Genomic DNA, 15,656 nt, shown 5'->3' with positions numbered 1-15,656 from the left:
CAGTGTTTATCTAATCTCTCATTTTCAGAATCTACCAGGAAAATAGACAAGGTTATGGCCTTTATACTTGATCCAAGGCTCAGAGGAAATTCCTCTGCTTTAGAAACAAAGGCTGGGTATGCACAGTCACCCCAACTCTGGCAGTGACTTTATAGAACACTATAACTGTGACATCTACAAACACAATGCTTCAACCAAAGACACCGGGACAAGTGAAGTGCAAATCTCCTTTAAAAAAACCTATACTTAGACTTGAAAATTGGCTGACTGATGAGTACATTATTATCCTTGCATCCCTATTGCACCCAAAGGAACATACAGCCTAGATCCACTGGAAGGAAGGAAGGAAGGAAAGAAGGAAGGAAGGAAGGAAGGAAGGAAGGAAGGAAGGAAGGAAGGAAGGAAGGGAGAAAGGGAGAGAGAAAGAAAGAGAGAGAGGGAAGAAGGGAGGGAGAAAGAAGAAAAGAAAAAAGAGAAAAAGAAATGGCAAAAGAAAGAGAAGTAAAGGAGAGACAGACAGAGGGAGAGGGAGGGAAAGGAGAGAGGAAGGGAGAGGAAGAAAAGAAGGGAAGGAGAGGAGAGGGCAAGGGGTGGAAGGAGAGAGAGAGGAAAGGGAAAGAGAGATAGAGGAAAGGAAGGGAGAAAGGAAGGAAGGAAGGAAAGAAGGAAGGAAGGGAGGAAGGGAGGAAGGAAGGAAGGAAGGAAGAAAGGAAGGAAGGGAGACATGGTGATACAGGTCTGTAATCCCAGCACCAAGGAAGCTGAGCAGGAATAAATTCAAAGATAATTGGGCTAAGCGGCATAGAAAGACTATTTTGATTTATTTTGTTTTTAAAAGATGAGAGGAGAAGGAGGAATAAGAAAAAGAAAAACTCATTGCTTCACTCAACTTCTTTGGAGCCCATTAATTGAGGAAAGTCAAGTTCACCCAGAGACCCCAGCACAGCTCTGCTGATACTCTGCCTCTCCAAGGTTCCATGAGGGTCCTCTGTGCAACTCCCTGGGATCACTATTACATGAGGGACCTCTGTGCACCTCCCTGGGATCACTATTACATGAAGGTCCTCCGTGCATCTCCCTGGGATCACTATTACATGAGGGTCCTCCGTGCATCTCCCTGGGATCACTATTACATGAGGGACCTTCCTGCACCTCCCTGGGCTTGCTATTACATGAGGGTCCTCTGTGCATCTCCCTGGGATCACTATTACATGAGGGTCCTCCGTGCATCTCCCTGGGATCACTATTACATGAGGGTCCTCCGTGCAACTCCCTGGGCTCACTATTACAAGAGGATCCTCCGTGCATCTCCCTGGGATCACTATTACATGAGGGTCCTCCGTGCATCTCCCTGGGCTCACTATTACATGAGGGACCTCCGTGCATCTCCCTGGGATCACTATTACATGAGGATCCTCTGTGCATCTCCCTGGGATCACTATTACATGAGGGTCCTCCGTGCACCTCCCTGGGATCACTATTACATGAGGATCCTCTGTGCATCTCCCTGGGATCACTATTACATGAGGGTCTTCTGTGCATCTCCCTGGGATCACTATTACATGAGGGTCCTCCGTGCAGCTCCCTGGGATCACTATTACATGAGGGTCCTCTGTGCATCTCCCTGGGATCACTATTACATGAAGATCCTCCGTGCATCTCCCTGGGATCACTATTACATGAGGGTCATCCGTGCATCTCCCTGGGATCACTATTACATGAGGGACCTCCCTGCACCTCCCTGGGCTCACTATTACATGAGGGTCCTCTGTGCATCTCCCTGGGATCACTATTACATGAGGGTCCTCCGTGCATCTCCCTGGGATCGCTATTACATGAGGGTCCTCTGTGCATCTCCCTGGGATCACTATTACATGAAGATCCTCCGTGCATCTCCCTGGGATCACTATTACATGAGGGTCCTCCGTGCATCTCCCTGGGATCCCTATTACATGAGGGACCTCTGTGCATCTCCCTGGGATCGCTATTACATGAGGGTCTTCTGTGCATCTCCCTGGGATCACTATTACATGAGGGACCTCCGTGCATCTCCCTGGGATCACTATTACATGAGGGTCCTCTGTGCATCTCCCTGGGATCACTATTACATGAGGGTCCTCTGTGCATCTCCCTGGGATCACTATTACATGAGGGTCCTCTGTGCATCTCCCTGGGCTCACTATTACATGAGGGACCTCTGTGCAACTCCCTGGGCTCACTATTACATGAGGATCCTCCGTGCATCTCCCTGGGATCTCTATTACATGAGGGTCCTCCGTGCAACTCCCTGGGATCACTATTACATGAGGATCCTCCATGCACCTCCCTGGGATCACTATTACATGAGGGTCCTCCGTGCACCTCCCTGGGCTCACTATTACATTAGGGACCTCTGTGCATCTCCCTGGGATCGCTATTACATGAGGGTCTTCTGTGCATCTCCCTGGGATCGCTATTACATGAGGGACCTCCGTGCATCTCCCTAGGCTCACTATTACATGAGGGTCCTCCGTGCATCTCCCTGGGATCACTATTACATGAGGGTCCTCTGTGCATCTCCCTGGGATCACTATTACATGAGGGGCCTCTGTGCACCTCCCTGGGATCACTATTACATGAGGATCCTCTGTGCATCTCCCTGGGATCACTATTACATGAGGGTCCTCTGTGCATCTCCCTGGGCTCACTATTACATGAGGGACCTCTGTGCAACTCCCTGGGCTCACTATTACATGAGGATCCTCCGTGCATCTCCCTGGGATCACTATTACATGAGGGTCCGTGCATCTCCCTGGGATCACTATTACATGAGGGTCCTCTGTGCATCTCCCTGGGATCACTATTACATGAGGGTCCTCCATGCATCTCCCTGGGATCACTATTACATGAGGGTCCTCCGTGCACCTCCCTGGGCTCACTATTACATGAGGGTCCTCTGTGCATCTCCCTGGGATCACTATTACATGAGGGTCCTCTGTGCACCCCCCTAGGCTCACTATTACATGAGGGTCCTCCGTGCACCTCCCTGGGCTCACTATTACATGAGGGTCCTCTGTGCATCTCCCTGAGATCACTATTACATGAGGGACCTCCGTGCAACTCCCTGGGCTCACTATTACATGAAGGTCCTCCGTGCATCTCCCTAGGCTCACTATTACATGAGGGTCTTCTGTGCATCTCCCTGGGATCACTATTACATGAGGGTCTTCTGTGCATCTCCCTGGGATCACTATTACATGAGGGTCCTCCGTGCAGCTCCCTGGGATCACTATTACATGAGGGTCCTCCGTGCACCTCCCTGGGATCACTATTACATGAGGGTCTTCTGTGCATCTCCCTGGGATCACTATTACATGAGGGTCCTCTGTGCACCTCCCTGGGATCACTATTACATGAGGGTCCTCCGTGCATCTCCCTGGGATCACTATTACATGAGGATCCTCCGTGCATCTCCCTGGGATCACTATTACATGAGGGTCCTCCGTGCATCTCCCTGGGATCACTATTACATGAGGGACCTCCCTGCACCTCCCTGGGATCACTATTACATGAGGGTCCTCTGTGCACCTCCCTGGGATCACTATTACATGAGGGTCCTCCGTGCATCTCCCTGGGATCACTATTACATGAGGGTCCTCTGTGCACCTCCCTGGGATCACTATTACATGAGGGTCCTCCGTGCATCTCCCTGGGATCACTATTACATGAGGGTCCTCTGTTCATCTCCCTGGGTCACTATTACATGAGGGTCCTCCGTGCATCTCCCTGGGATCACTATTACATGAGAGTCCTCCGTGCATCTCCCTGGGATCACTATTACATGAGGATCCTCTGTGCATCTCCCTGGGATCACTATTACATGAGGGTCCTCCGTGCATCTCCCTGGGATCACTATTACATGAGGGACCTCCGTGCATCTCCCTGGGATCACTATTACATGAGGATCCTCTGTGCACCTCCCTGGGATCACTATTACATGAGGGTCCTCCGTGCAACTCCCTGGGATCACTATTACATGAGGATCCTCCATGCACCTCCCTGGGATCTCTATTACATGAGGGACCTCCGTGCATCTCCCTGGGATCACTATTACATGAGGGTCCTCCGTGCACCTCCCTGGGATCACTATTACATGAGGGTCCTCTGTGCATCTCCCTGGGCTAACTATTACATGAGGGTCCTCTGTGCACCTCCCTGGGATCACTATTACATGAGGGTCCTCTGAGCACCTCCCTGGGATCACTATTACATGAGGGTCCTCCGTGCACCTCCCTGGGCTCTACTAATGCCATTGTCATTTTTTCATTGTTTTTTCTCTCCCTATGCTCTCCTTTCTCCAGAGCAATGCTTCCAGTTAATATTTAATTTCCCACATGAATTCATACGTCTAAGAAAAGGCTGAATGCATCAGCTGGACATGACAAAGAAATGCATTGTGTACCTATTCCCTTCACGTCATTCCCTGTCTCCATGACAACCTGCTTTCTACAACTGCTAGTTTCAAAGGAAGGTCATTAGTAACCAACAGTAAGAACAGGAAGTGAATATTACTGCATTCTCTCTCTGCTTTCCCTTGGAAGTGCATTTGGACTCTGCCACAGGCAGATCAGGCACATAAACCATTTTTTTCTCTTTCCCCTGTGTCTTTGGTCCACGACTGCAGACGCTGTCTTCCTCTAGAACTCCATCACTCCTGGCCCCAGGTCGCCCTATGGCTTGGCAATAGCATCCTCTTGTACTTGAAAATGCCTCCATCCCTTTAAAGGGTTCTGACTGCCTTTGGGAGCCAAGACACAGAGGAAGTAGATGTGGTTGTCTAGGATACAGCATATTCAAGTTCTCCAAAGGAATCTAAATCCATAGGACTTTGCACCTAGTGCTGCACCTATTATGTGTCTTCTCCTTACTGACCTTTGAGTCATAGTAGGGTGACGCTGGGAATAGGCCCCAGCCTCCTCCCTTGACTATGAGGCATGAGCTGTAGGATGCGCCCCACAGCCACACCTGCCCTGCAGAGAGCTGAGTCCTCAAGCCTCCAGCAGTGCTTAGACACCCAGGACACTGGGACCGCTAGGCAGATGCTGCCAATCACATGAGATTTAAAAAACAAAGATGTTATGCAGGGAGGAAAGTATGGCAGCCTCACACTCGTGGGAAGGGAGGGAGGAAGAACATGCCCAGAAGAGACCAGGGGAACAGGGAAGAACTATGCTGGTCACTACCACGAGTTCACTTTGCCCTTTGACACTAGGATACGCGGGCCCTCCTTGGCTAGGATACAGCCGAGGCCTGAAGTGCTCAGGACTCCATTTCTGAGTGTCTATCCGGGGAAAGAAGATGCTCCAGGAACCTGTACCCTGCTAAGGAATTGGGATACAGCTAGAGGAAAGGAGCTGAGGTCTCTGTCATTCCCGGTACCCCAGAAGACACCCCTCCTGGGGCTTCCCCTCTACATCTCTCCTGCTTCTCAGAATATTGGTACATGAATTTCCTAAGTCTACAAAGGGACCTCTGGTTTTCTGTTTGGCGGTAGATAACCAACATACTGCTACTTTTCCACCCTCACCATCTCAGGAATCTGGAAACAAGCCCAGTGGAATTACCTATAACCACTGAGACTTATGCTCCTACCCCAGGTCAGCTGGAGGCTTCTCAGTGTACTGTAAAGCACTGGAACCTTAGGGCCATCCATACCCCCAAAGAACATCACTTTGTTGACGCCAAACCAGCAAGCGTTGTAAGGCAAGACCAGAGTAAGAGCCTCTGTACAACACCAGGGCCAGGCAGTTACCTCAAAGTGCTAACTCACAGCTCAGAACCTCAAGAATAAAGGTCTGGCTCCTCACACTACAGTTGTGCTCATCCCTTTTCAAGGAGAATCACCGTTAGGCACCCAGTACAATGTGCTGGCCACTTTAGTCTATACCAAGACCTACATGTGGCCAGATCCTGCCCCACAGATTTAACACGCTCCACCCTAGACAAGAGCCTTCCATCTAGATGTTCTGCAAAACATGCCTTCCTGGTAAGACACTAAGTCCCATGCTCCACGCAGCATGTAGGACTCACAGACCAGAGGAAACCCCACAGAGAAGTGTGGAGCCCTTCTGAGTTGCCCTGCTCCATGGACATGCAATGTATAGCCAAGGGGCCCCAAAGCTCATGTACACCTGCTCCACAAGCCACCTGGGCCCTGAGGCTTAATACCCTCATAAAGTTTGGAAAGTTGCTTGGTGGTTGAGGGTACAGATAGGAAGAAATTTCCACCAGGAATCTGGCAGAGGAGATTTTGGTCAAAATAAGACCATATTTGGAGCTCTTGAGTTTCTAATGCATCCATCCAAATCTATACAAACAGAGAGCCTGCATGTCTCAAGTATGAGCCACTCAGAAACAGCTCTCCGTGGCCAGGCTTGTGGCACTGGCTCTGACCCCTTCCTGCTGAATTGGCCCCAACATCACCATAGCAGCCAGTGTCCGTGTTCTGGACTCTGGTAGGCAGATAAGCTAAGCAGAGCAACCAGAACAAGCCATGGGAAGGGCTGGGCCAGAGAGCCCCAACACAGGCCAGGGGAGATCCAGAGCTGAGACAGCCCGGCTGCTGGAGCCCATTTCCTCCTGCTTAGTTATCCTACAGGCATAGGCCGAGGAATAGCATTTCCAAGAAGAGCTCAGAGACAACAGACTGAACCCCAGCCAGGCTGGTCTCTAGCAGTACTGCCAATCTACCTCAGGGTGAAGACACAGGCACGTGGCTATTCCTAAATGTGCAACCTTGCGGAGGAACCATCCCTTCCGGTGCTCTCTGGATCACATTGACTTTGGCCAAGCCAGCCTGACCAGACTGGGGCCTGACCAGACTGGGGCCTGACCAGACTGGGGCCTGACCAGACTGGGGCCTGACCAGACTGGGGTCTGACCAGACTGGGGCCTGACCAGACTGGGGCCTGACCAGACTGGGGCCTGACCAGACTGGGGCTTAGAGCAGCCTGGTGGTCAGTGCTGGCTCCACCTTCCCATCAGAAGCTTTCCTTCCACCGGCAAATATTCACATCACCAAAATAAGAACAAATGTCAGGGAGGAGGAGCCCGTGGTCAGACAGTAAATGTGGTGGCCACAGGCCACCTCTGAGGCTAGTGTCTGCCACCACCCACCACCCAGCAGGAAGCTGAGGAAAGCCCATCTCTCAGTTGCCCTGAAACCCACCAACACATACTCCTCAGGCAACGTTAAACACTTCATGACCAAGACTAAACAGCCTCTCAGGCTTCTCCATCTCCGCTCCCCCCCAAAAATTAGGGACTTACCTCCCATCTGAACCCAACTGTCACTAGACATTGGTAGAGAGCCCCAAGAATATCAGTACCACTTTCATTTCTCTAATATGTAACCATTCTTTTTAACTTTTCAACAGCTCGACACGGGAATGTTGATAAAGCACGGTGCTCTGACCTCTCTCCCCTCTCTCCCAGTCGGTCCTCAATCACAAGCCTGAGTGATAGCCACAAGCACTCTGTGGCCACCCTCCACCCCGCCAGCCTCTCCCAGTCTCCCAGACAGGCCCCTCCTGCTCAACCAGGCCACGAGATGTTAGAAGCCCTCTCTTTTCCAACCCACTCTGCCCAAAAAGCTGCTTTTCACATGGTTTGGGTTTTTCCTCTCTTCATCTGTTGAGTCTTGTCAAAGATTTCTGAATCACATCAAAATATGACCACTTCTGATTTCTCCAGCTGTTTTATTTTGTTTGCAAAAAAAAAAAAAAATAGCAAAAGAGGGGCTGGGAAGGTGGCTCAGTGGTAGAGCACTTGCCTTGCATGCCTGAGGCCCTGGGTTCGATTCCTCAGCACCACATAAGCAAAAAGAAAAAAGCTGGAAGTGGAGCTGTGGCTCAAGTGGTAGAGCGCTAGCCTTGAGCTAAAGAGCTGAGGGACAGCACCCAGGCCCAGAGGTCAAGCCCCATAACTGGACCCAAAAACAAAAAAAATAGCAAAAGAAATTTTGAAAAAGAACAGAGTTGGAATATTCACACTTCTCTGTTTAAAACTTACCCCAAGATTACAGTAATCAAAGCAATGAGGAACTGAAGCAGGATGGAGATAGAGAAAAATGGAGCAGACTTGAGGACCCGAAAATAACCTCTACATTTATGTCAACTTACTTTTTAGTCATTTCACACACATAGTTTAATGAGAAAGAATATTTTCCAAGCTAGGCACCAGTGGCTCCTACCTGTAACCCTAGCTACTCAGGGGGCTGAGACCTGAGGATTGTGGTTTAAAGTCAGCCAAAGCAAGAAAATCATTGAGAGTCTTATCTCTAATTAACCACCAAAAAGCAGGAAGTAGAGCTGTGGCTCAAGTGGTAGAGCATTAGCCTTAAGCACAAAAGCTCAGGAACAGTCCCTGAGTTCAAGCCCCAAGACAATACTAAATTAATTAATTAATTAAAGAATACTCTTCAATAAATGTGCTGGGACAAGTAGAAAACCTCTATGCTGGACTTTTTGTATCACATATAAAGAGTTAAAAACAACTGCATTTTAAAGCAGTAACCCTTCTGCTGCTCATATTAACCTTGGGCCCACCTATAATATACAGACAGTAACTCATAAGGGCTCATGGATCTAAGCCAAGGCCTAAAACCATTAGGTTGGACTTCTCATATCCTATAGAGACAATAACACACAAGGGATCACAGATCTAAACATAAGGCCTAAAACACTTAGAAAATGTAGGAGCACCCATGGTTTCCCTTATTTGCAATAACTAGTATATGTCTGAGTCAAGCAGAAAAGGTCAGATAAGTTGATGTCAGGGAAATGAACCCTAAGATATGTATTCAAATATTTTTTTTCTTTCAGGTGATTGTTTCAAACACATTTATAAGATTATTTCTTTGTTGCTTTGTATGTCCTTCCCCCATGATATAACCCCTGCTTTCACTGTATTTGAGGTTGGTATAATTTGTGGAGGGGAAGGGAAAAAACAAATCATTTAAATAGGGATACAGGTGGATCCATTGCAACAATGAAATGTACAAGTTGTTATGTGGAAAAACGAACTTTACAACTTTGGTGGGGGGGAGGGGGATTGGGTGGGGGACAGGGGGAGGATGGGAAGGGATGGGAAGGAGAAACAAAGGAGGAGGCTACAATGCTTGATAAGAAATGTACTCATTATCTTGTCCTTGTAATTGTAACCCCTCTGTACAGTATTTTCACAAAAAAAAAAAAAAAAGAAAAGAAAAGAAAAGAAAATGTAGGAGCAAGTTCTCCTATCTATGAATTAAGTAATAGTTTCTTAGTTACCATTCTAAAATTCTAAGTTGGGGGGCTGGGAAGGTGGCTCAGTGGTAGAGTGCTTGCCTGGCATGCATGAGGCCCTGGGTTCTATTCCTCAGCACCACATAAGCAGAGAAAGCTGGAAGTGGCTCTGTGGCTCAAGTGGTAGAGCGCTAGCCTTGAGCTGAAGAGCTGAGGGACAGCACCCAGGCCAGAGTTCAGGCCCCACGACCAACAACAACAACAAAAAAAAAATACATAAAATTGCTAGTTGGGTAAAATGTCACATACCTGTAATCCCAGCACTTATGAAGTAGGAAGCAGATCACAAGTTCAAGGCCACATGGCTGGGCTACAGAGTGAGATCTGGCCTCTAAAACCATATATGTATGTATGTGTGTGTGTATGTGTGTGTGAATTCTACACTTCATTGAAGTGTAGAATCTGTATCCTTCAAATAATACTATTCTCAGACTAGGGATAAATATTTGTAAATCTTACATCTGATAAAGGACTTTTACTAAGAATAAAGGACTCTTACAACTCCATAATAAAACAAATGATTTAGTTTTAAAATGGGCAAAGGAACCAGGCACCGATGGCTCACACTTATAATCCTAGCTACTCAGGAGGCTGAGAGCTGAGGATCGTGGTTCAAAGCCAGCCCTGGCAGGAAAGTCTGTGAGACTCTTATCTCCAATAAACCACCGGAAAACCAGAAGTGCCGCTGTGGTTCAAGTGGTAGAGCGCTAGCCTTGAGCTGAATTGCTGAGAGACAGCGCCCAGACCCAGAGTTCAAGCCCCATGACTGACAAAAAAAAAAAAGTGGGCAAAGGATATGAATAGACATTTTTCCAAAGACAACATACAAATGGCCAATAAATATATGAAAAGATTTTTAACATCTAGTCAGTAGGAAATGAAATCAAATAAATTTTTAAAAGATAATAACAAATGTGGGTAATTATATAGAGAATGTAAAATAGCACAGTCACTTTGAAAATCAGTCTGGCAGTTCCTCAAAATATGAAACATAGTTACTATCTGACCCAGCAATTCTACCCCTTGTATATCTACCCAAGAATAATGAAAATGTTACACAAAGGCTCATATTTGACTATTTAAAGCAACTTTAAATAGTTTAAATTGTCAAAAAGTAGAAAAACAAATGCCCAAAACTGCTGAATATACAATACAGAATACAATTACACAGTATTTATCGATAAAAAACAATAAAGGTCTGGCTTGCACCTGTAATCTTAGCTACTTGGGAGAGAGATCTGAGGCTCTCAGTTCAAAGCCAGCCTGGGCAACAAAGACCATGATACTTTTACCTCCAATTAACCACCCAAAACCCAGAAGGAGAGCTGTATCTCAAGTAGTAGAGCACTAGCCTTGAGAAAAAAAAAAGCTCTGAGACAGAGCCCAAAGTCAAGTTCAAGCCCCAGGACTGGCACAAAAACAAATACAGAAAGAAAGAAAAAAGTGCTTGTGTGTGAAAATATTATGGTCAGTAAAAGAAGTCGGACAAAAAGACTACATATTGTACAATTCCATGGTAATGGAATGTCCACAAGAGGTAAATCCATATTTAGAAAGTAGATTTGTGGTTGCCTAGGGCTGGAGGAATGTGTGCAAATGGGAAGTAACCATTTATGATGACGGATTTCTCTTTGGGGTAATAAAAACGTTATAAAATTAGATTGGGTGATGAATGTATAACTCTGTAAATATACTAAGACCATCAGATTTTTTACTTCTAATGGTTAAAGTGTATGGTGTATAAATTATATTCCAACAAAACTGCTTTTTAAAAAGAGAAGCCAGTGGCCCACACAAGGAACTTGCACATGAGCTGCACAGACACAATCTCATGCAGACGCCTGGAGGACAGCTGCGAAGCCGCGGCTCTCCTCTAGGTCAGAAGAGAAGTGGTGTCTTTTGCAAGGCTCTGCGTGTCTCAGGCAGAGACCACTGAGGGATGAGGACCACAGGAATTCATGCCAGCACCCAGCAGAGTACACCAGAGGGCAAGGGGGTACAAGAAACCTCAAATTTCAGGAAGGAGGTTGTTGGTGGAAGGATGGTCCAGGGAGTTTTGAGTTAGCTTTGGGAAAATCATCCAGCAAATGGACATCCACATCAAAAACTAACTTTCTGTCTGGGTGCCAGTGGCTCATGCATATAATCTTAGCTATTCAGGAGGCTGAGATCTGAGGATCATGGTTCAAAGCCAATCCAAGTAGGAAAATCCATGAGACTCTTATCTATCAAAAACCCAGAAGTGGAGCTATGACTCAGGTGGTAGCCTTGAACAAAAAAGCTCAGGGACAGTATTCAGGCCCTGAATTCAAGTCCCAAGACTGGCATTAACAAAACAACAACAACAAACACTCACTTATTGACAACAAAAATTAGCCAAGAAAAGATGAACTTCCTCTTGCAGGCACATGGACTTTGAGCCTTGAGGCCCACCAGTAGTCAGTGCCCACGTCTGACACTGTGCACACAGCAGAGGGCCACTTTTGGTATTACCACGTTGCCTGGGAACCCATGGCCTGATCCAGCCAAAACCATCATGACTGCTGCCTCAACTTCCTTGGTCGGGGAAGTCTAGGTTCAGGGATAGAGTGGGAGAATAGATCAAGGCAGCAATGTGGAGTGGGCGATGGACAGGAAGTAGGTCTCTCAGGACAAAACCATCCCTGGGGGCAATTGTGGCTACACACAGTCAATGGGCCAGGGAAAACAATTGCTTCTGCATAGCCAAGAGGTCATGACCTAGATTGGCATGCTCTGCCCTTCTGCCAACACTATGTGAGCACAAGTCAGCAGCTAACCTGCTAGAGATCCAAGAGCTGGCAACTCTGCCTGACCACTAACCATGTACATAGCACACCTCCACATACTCAGGCAGAGCAACATTAAAGGGCTAAACTTACATCTTGCCTACGCTTAGCCCAGTCTCTTATCTTTCTCTCCTTGCTGATGTCCAGGTTTAAGGCCAAAAAGGCAGGAAAGGAAATTTTCAATGACAATGGCGAACAAACATAAAGACCAACGATGAGCAGCCACAGCTCATAGACTTTGGCAATCACAGTCAAAAGTGCCATTCTCACAAGGCACTAGTGGCTCACACCTGTAATCCCCGCTACTCAGGAGGCTGAGATCTGAGGGTCACAGTTAAAAGCCAGCCCTGGGGCTGGGAAGGTGGCTCAGTGGTAAAGCGCATGCCTTGCATGCCAGAGGCCCTGGGTTCGATTCCTCAGCACCACATAAGCAAAAAGAAAAAAGCCAGAAGTGGCGCTGTGGCTCAAGTGGTAGAGCTCTAGCCTTGAGCTGAAGAGCTGAGGGACAGCGCCCAGGCCCAGAGTTCAGGCCCCATGACTGGACCCAAAAAAAAAAAGCCAGCCCTGTCAGAAGTTAAACATTAAAAATAAAGACGGCATTTAGCATTACAAAGAACAATCTACTGTGGGCAAAGTGGCACAAGGGTCCAGTCCTGAGTGTCCATCACACTTGGACAGTCTGGTCCCAGGTCCCACGAATCTCACAGTACTGAGCAAAGTGGGCCTGTGAGGCGGCCTGGTGCCTCAGTCTGAGAAGGCAGAGTATCACCAGGGACTGGCCTGGAGTTAAGCGCTGCAGAAGGGCGCAGTGAGGAAAGCAGCCATAGAGCGTCAGTGAGAGGCAATGGTACAGGAAAGGGGTGAATCAATGACTAAATAAGCAAATATGTCAAGAAGGATGGAAAACAGATTTCTTGGTGTGGTAGAGGAAGAAGTTATACACACAGAAAGGTAGAACTCTGAAATGACCAGTGGAACCTAGAATCTCAGGCATTGGCGTTTCATATGGTTTCAAGTACACTGGCAGATGGAAGACACAGATCTCGGTATCATGTGGATGCACGCATGCTGCACGCGTGTGTGTCTGCGTCTTTGTGTCTGTCTGTGCACGCGCGCGTGCCTGCGTCTTTGTGTCTGTGTGTGGACGCGCGCGTGCCTGCGTCTTTGTGTCGGTGTGTGCGCGCGCGTGCTGCACGCGCGCGTGCCTGCGTCTTTGTGTCTGTGTGTGGACGCACGCGTGCTGCACGCACGTGTGCCTGCGTCTTTGTGTCGGTGTGTGCGTGCGCGTGCTGCACGCGCGTGTGCCTGCGTCTTTGTGTCGGTGTGTGCGCGCGCGTGCCGCACGCGCGTGTGCCTGCGTCTTTGTGTCGGTGTGTGCGCGCGTGCGTGCCGCACGCGCGTGTGTCTGCGTCTTTGTGTCGGTGTGTGCGCGCGTGCGTGCTGCACGCGCGTGTGCCTGCGTCTTTGTGTCGGTGTGTGCGTGCGCGTGCTGCACGCGCGTGTGCTGCGTCTTTGTGTCGGTGTGTGCGTGCGCGTGCTGCACGCGCGTGTGCCTGCGTCTTTGTGTCTGTGTGTGGACGCACGCGTGCCGCACGCGCGTGTGCCTGCGTCTTTGTGTCTGCGTGTGGACACACGCGTGCTGCACGCGCGTGTGTCTGCGTCTTTGTGTCTGCGTGTGGACGCGTGCGTGCTGCACGTGCGTGTGTCTGCGTCTTTGTGTCTGCGTGTGGACGCGTGCGTGCTGCACGCGCGTGTGCCTGCGTCTTTGTGTCTGTGTGTGGACGCACGCATGCTGCACGCGCGTGTGCCTGCGTCTTTGTGTCTGTGTGTGGACGCACGCATGCTGCACGCGTGTGTGCCTGCGTCTTTGTGTCTGTGTGTGGACGCACGCATGCTGCACACTTGTGTGTCTGCGTCTTTGTGTCTGTATGTGATCACTCAGGCACAGGAGATTATGCCTGTGCACAGGAGTGCCTCTTCTCAGCCTAAGCACCCAGGGCACCCGCCAGCCCTAGGCCAACCTCCATCTTCCATACCAGCTCTGAAAACAAGGCAGTGAGAAAGAGCAAGAGAGAAAAGTAAGGAAATGAGCAGCACCTGACTCCCACTGGCCAACCAGAAAAAAATCTGAGCATCAAAGTAAAGCTGATATTGCACTGTTTGGAATAAGAGATCATAGGTCTAGACAGATTTTTTTAAATGAGCAAATCTAGAGTCCATATTGTCTAAGTACTTCCTTTCAAAATGCTTATTAACTGCAAAGGGAAGAGTGACTTTGGGGATGTGCTGCCGGTCAGCTAAAGGAGCACCAGCACGGAGAAAGGGACGTCACATGGAACATTGTTCCCTTGTGCCCCAACACTGGGCAAATCCTAATTCAAGAACATTTTACAAAAATGCTTGACCAAAGTTCTTCACAAAGCTCAAGGTCATGAAAGACAGATAATGTGGAAAGCCATTCCTATTCCTGACTGACACCGACCTATCCTTCTGGGTGACTAGCACTGACAGCATCCTCTCAAGTGATTCAGGAAAAAGTCTTGTCCTGTGCTTGAAATGGATCTGTCGGTTCAAGATTGTTTTCAGGGGAAAAAATGAACAGTAGGAATGGAGGACGTTACATAAGTTGAAAATGTGAGGCAGAGGTAGAACCTTAGGCCCCCGCTTCCCAGACGCCCCTCCCTGACAGTCCTCCAACACACAGGCCTCATACACTGGCCGGCGCTGTCAAGTTCTCTGAGATGGCAGTCTCTTCCTCTGATCTGCTGGAAAGCCAGGAGCCTGTCCCCAACAGTCCGGTGCCCATGAGGAAGCCTGACCTGTGCCCTAGGAAGTAGATCTCCTGGGCAGCTGCAGGACACCTCAGACCACGCAGGACCCCTTTGAAACTCTGCTCCCAGGCTTGTCCCTGCAGGAGACCCTGTCCTCCAGGAATGGAGCTCTTCCCAACCCTGGGAAGCACACAGTAGCAGGAGAGGTTCTGGTCCACCCTAGTGCTGGAGAAGCTCCAGTTGGAAAAGTTTTGCAGGAAACACAAATAGGGCTAAGGGCAAAATGAGAGCAAGCGTTGCTCTTTTTCCTTCCAGTCCTTTTTTTTTTTTTTCATTGTGAAAATACCGTACAGAGGGGCTACAATTACATGGCAAGGTAATGAGTACATTTCTTATTAAGCATTGTTGCCTCCTGCTTGTTTCCCCTTACCATCCCTTCCCATCCTCCCCGCCCTCCCCCACTCCCCCGTGCCAAAGTTTGGAAAAATTATATGAAGTGAAGTAAGCCAGGCCCAAAGCAACATAGGTCCCATGGTTTCCCTTATTTGCAATAACTAGTATATGTCTGAGACAAGCAGAAACAGTCAGATAAGTTGATGTTAGGCAAAATGAACCCCAAGATAAAGACTCAAATGTTTTTTCTTTCTTGCTATTTTCTTTGTTGCTTTGTATGTCCCTCCCCCACAGTATAACCCTGTTCTCACTGTATTTGATGTGGGTATCATTTGTGGAGGGGAAGGTGGACCCATTGCAAC

The 15,656-nt window shown here is 48.5% G+C and overlaps 1 protein-coding gene across 1 annotated transcript in view; it reads right to left on the bottom strand.

The window, feature by feature from the left end:
* Myt1 (myelin transcription factor 1) overlaps positions 1-15,656 on the bottom strand; it is a 77,944-nt gene that overhangs the window by 47,635 nt on the left and 14,653 nt on the right. The window lies entirely within an intron of this gene.

The sequence above is a fragment of the Dipodomys spectabilis genome, unplaced genomic scaffold, assembly GCF_019054845.1.
Source record: "Dipodomys spectabilis isolate Male_0828 unplaced genomic scaffold, ASM1905484v1 ptg000692l, whole genome shotgun sequence".
NCBI lineage: Eukaryota > Metazoa > Chordata > Mammalia > Rodentia > Heteromyidae > Dipodomys > Dipodomys spectabilis.
The sequence above is the reverse complement of the archived record's forward strand: the minus strand, read 5'-3'. Positions and strand labels throughout refer to the sequence as shown.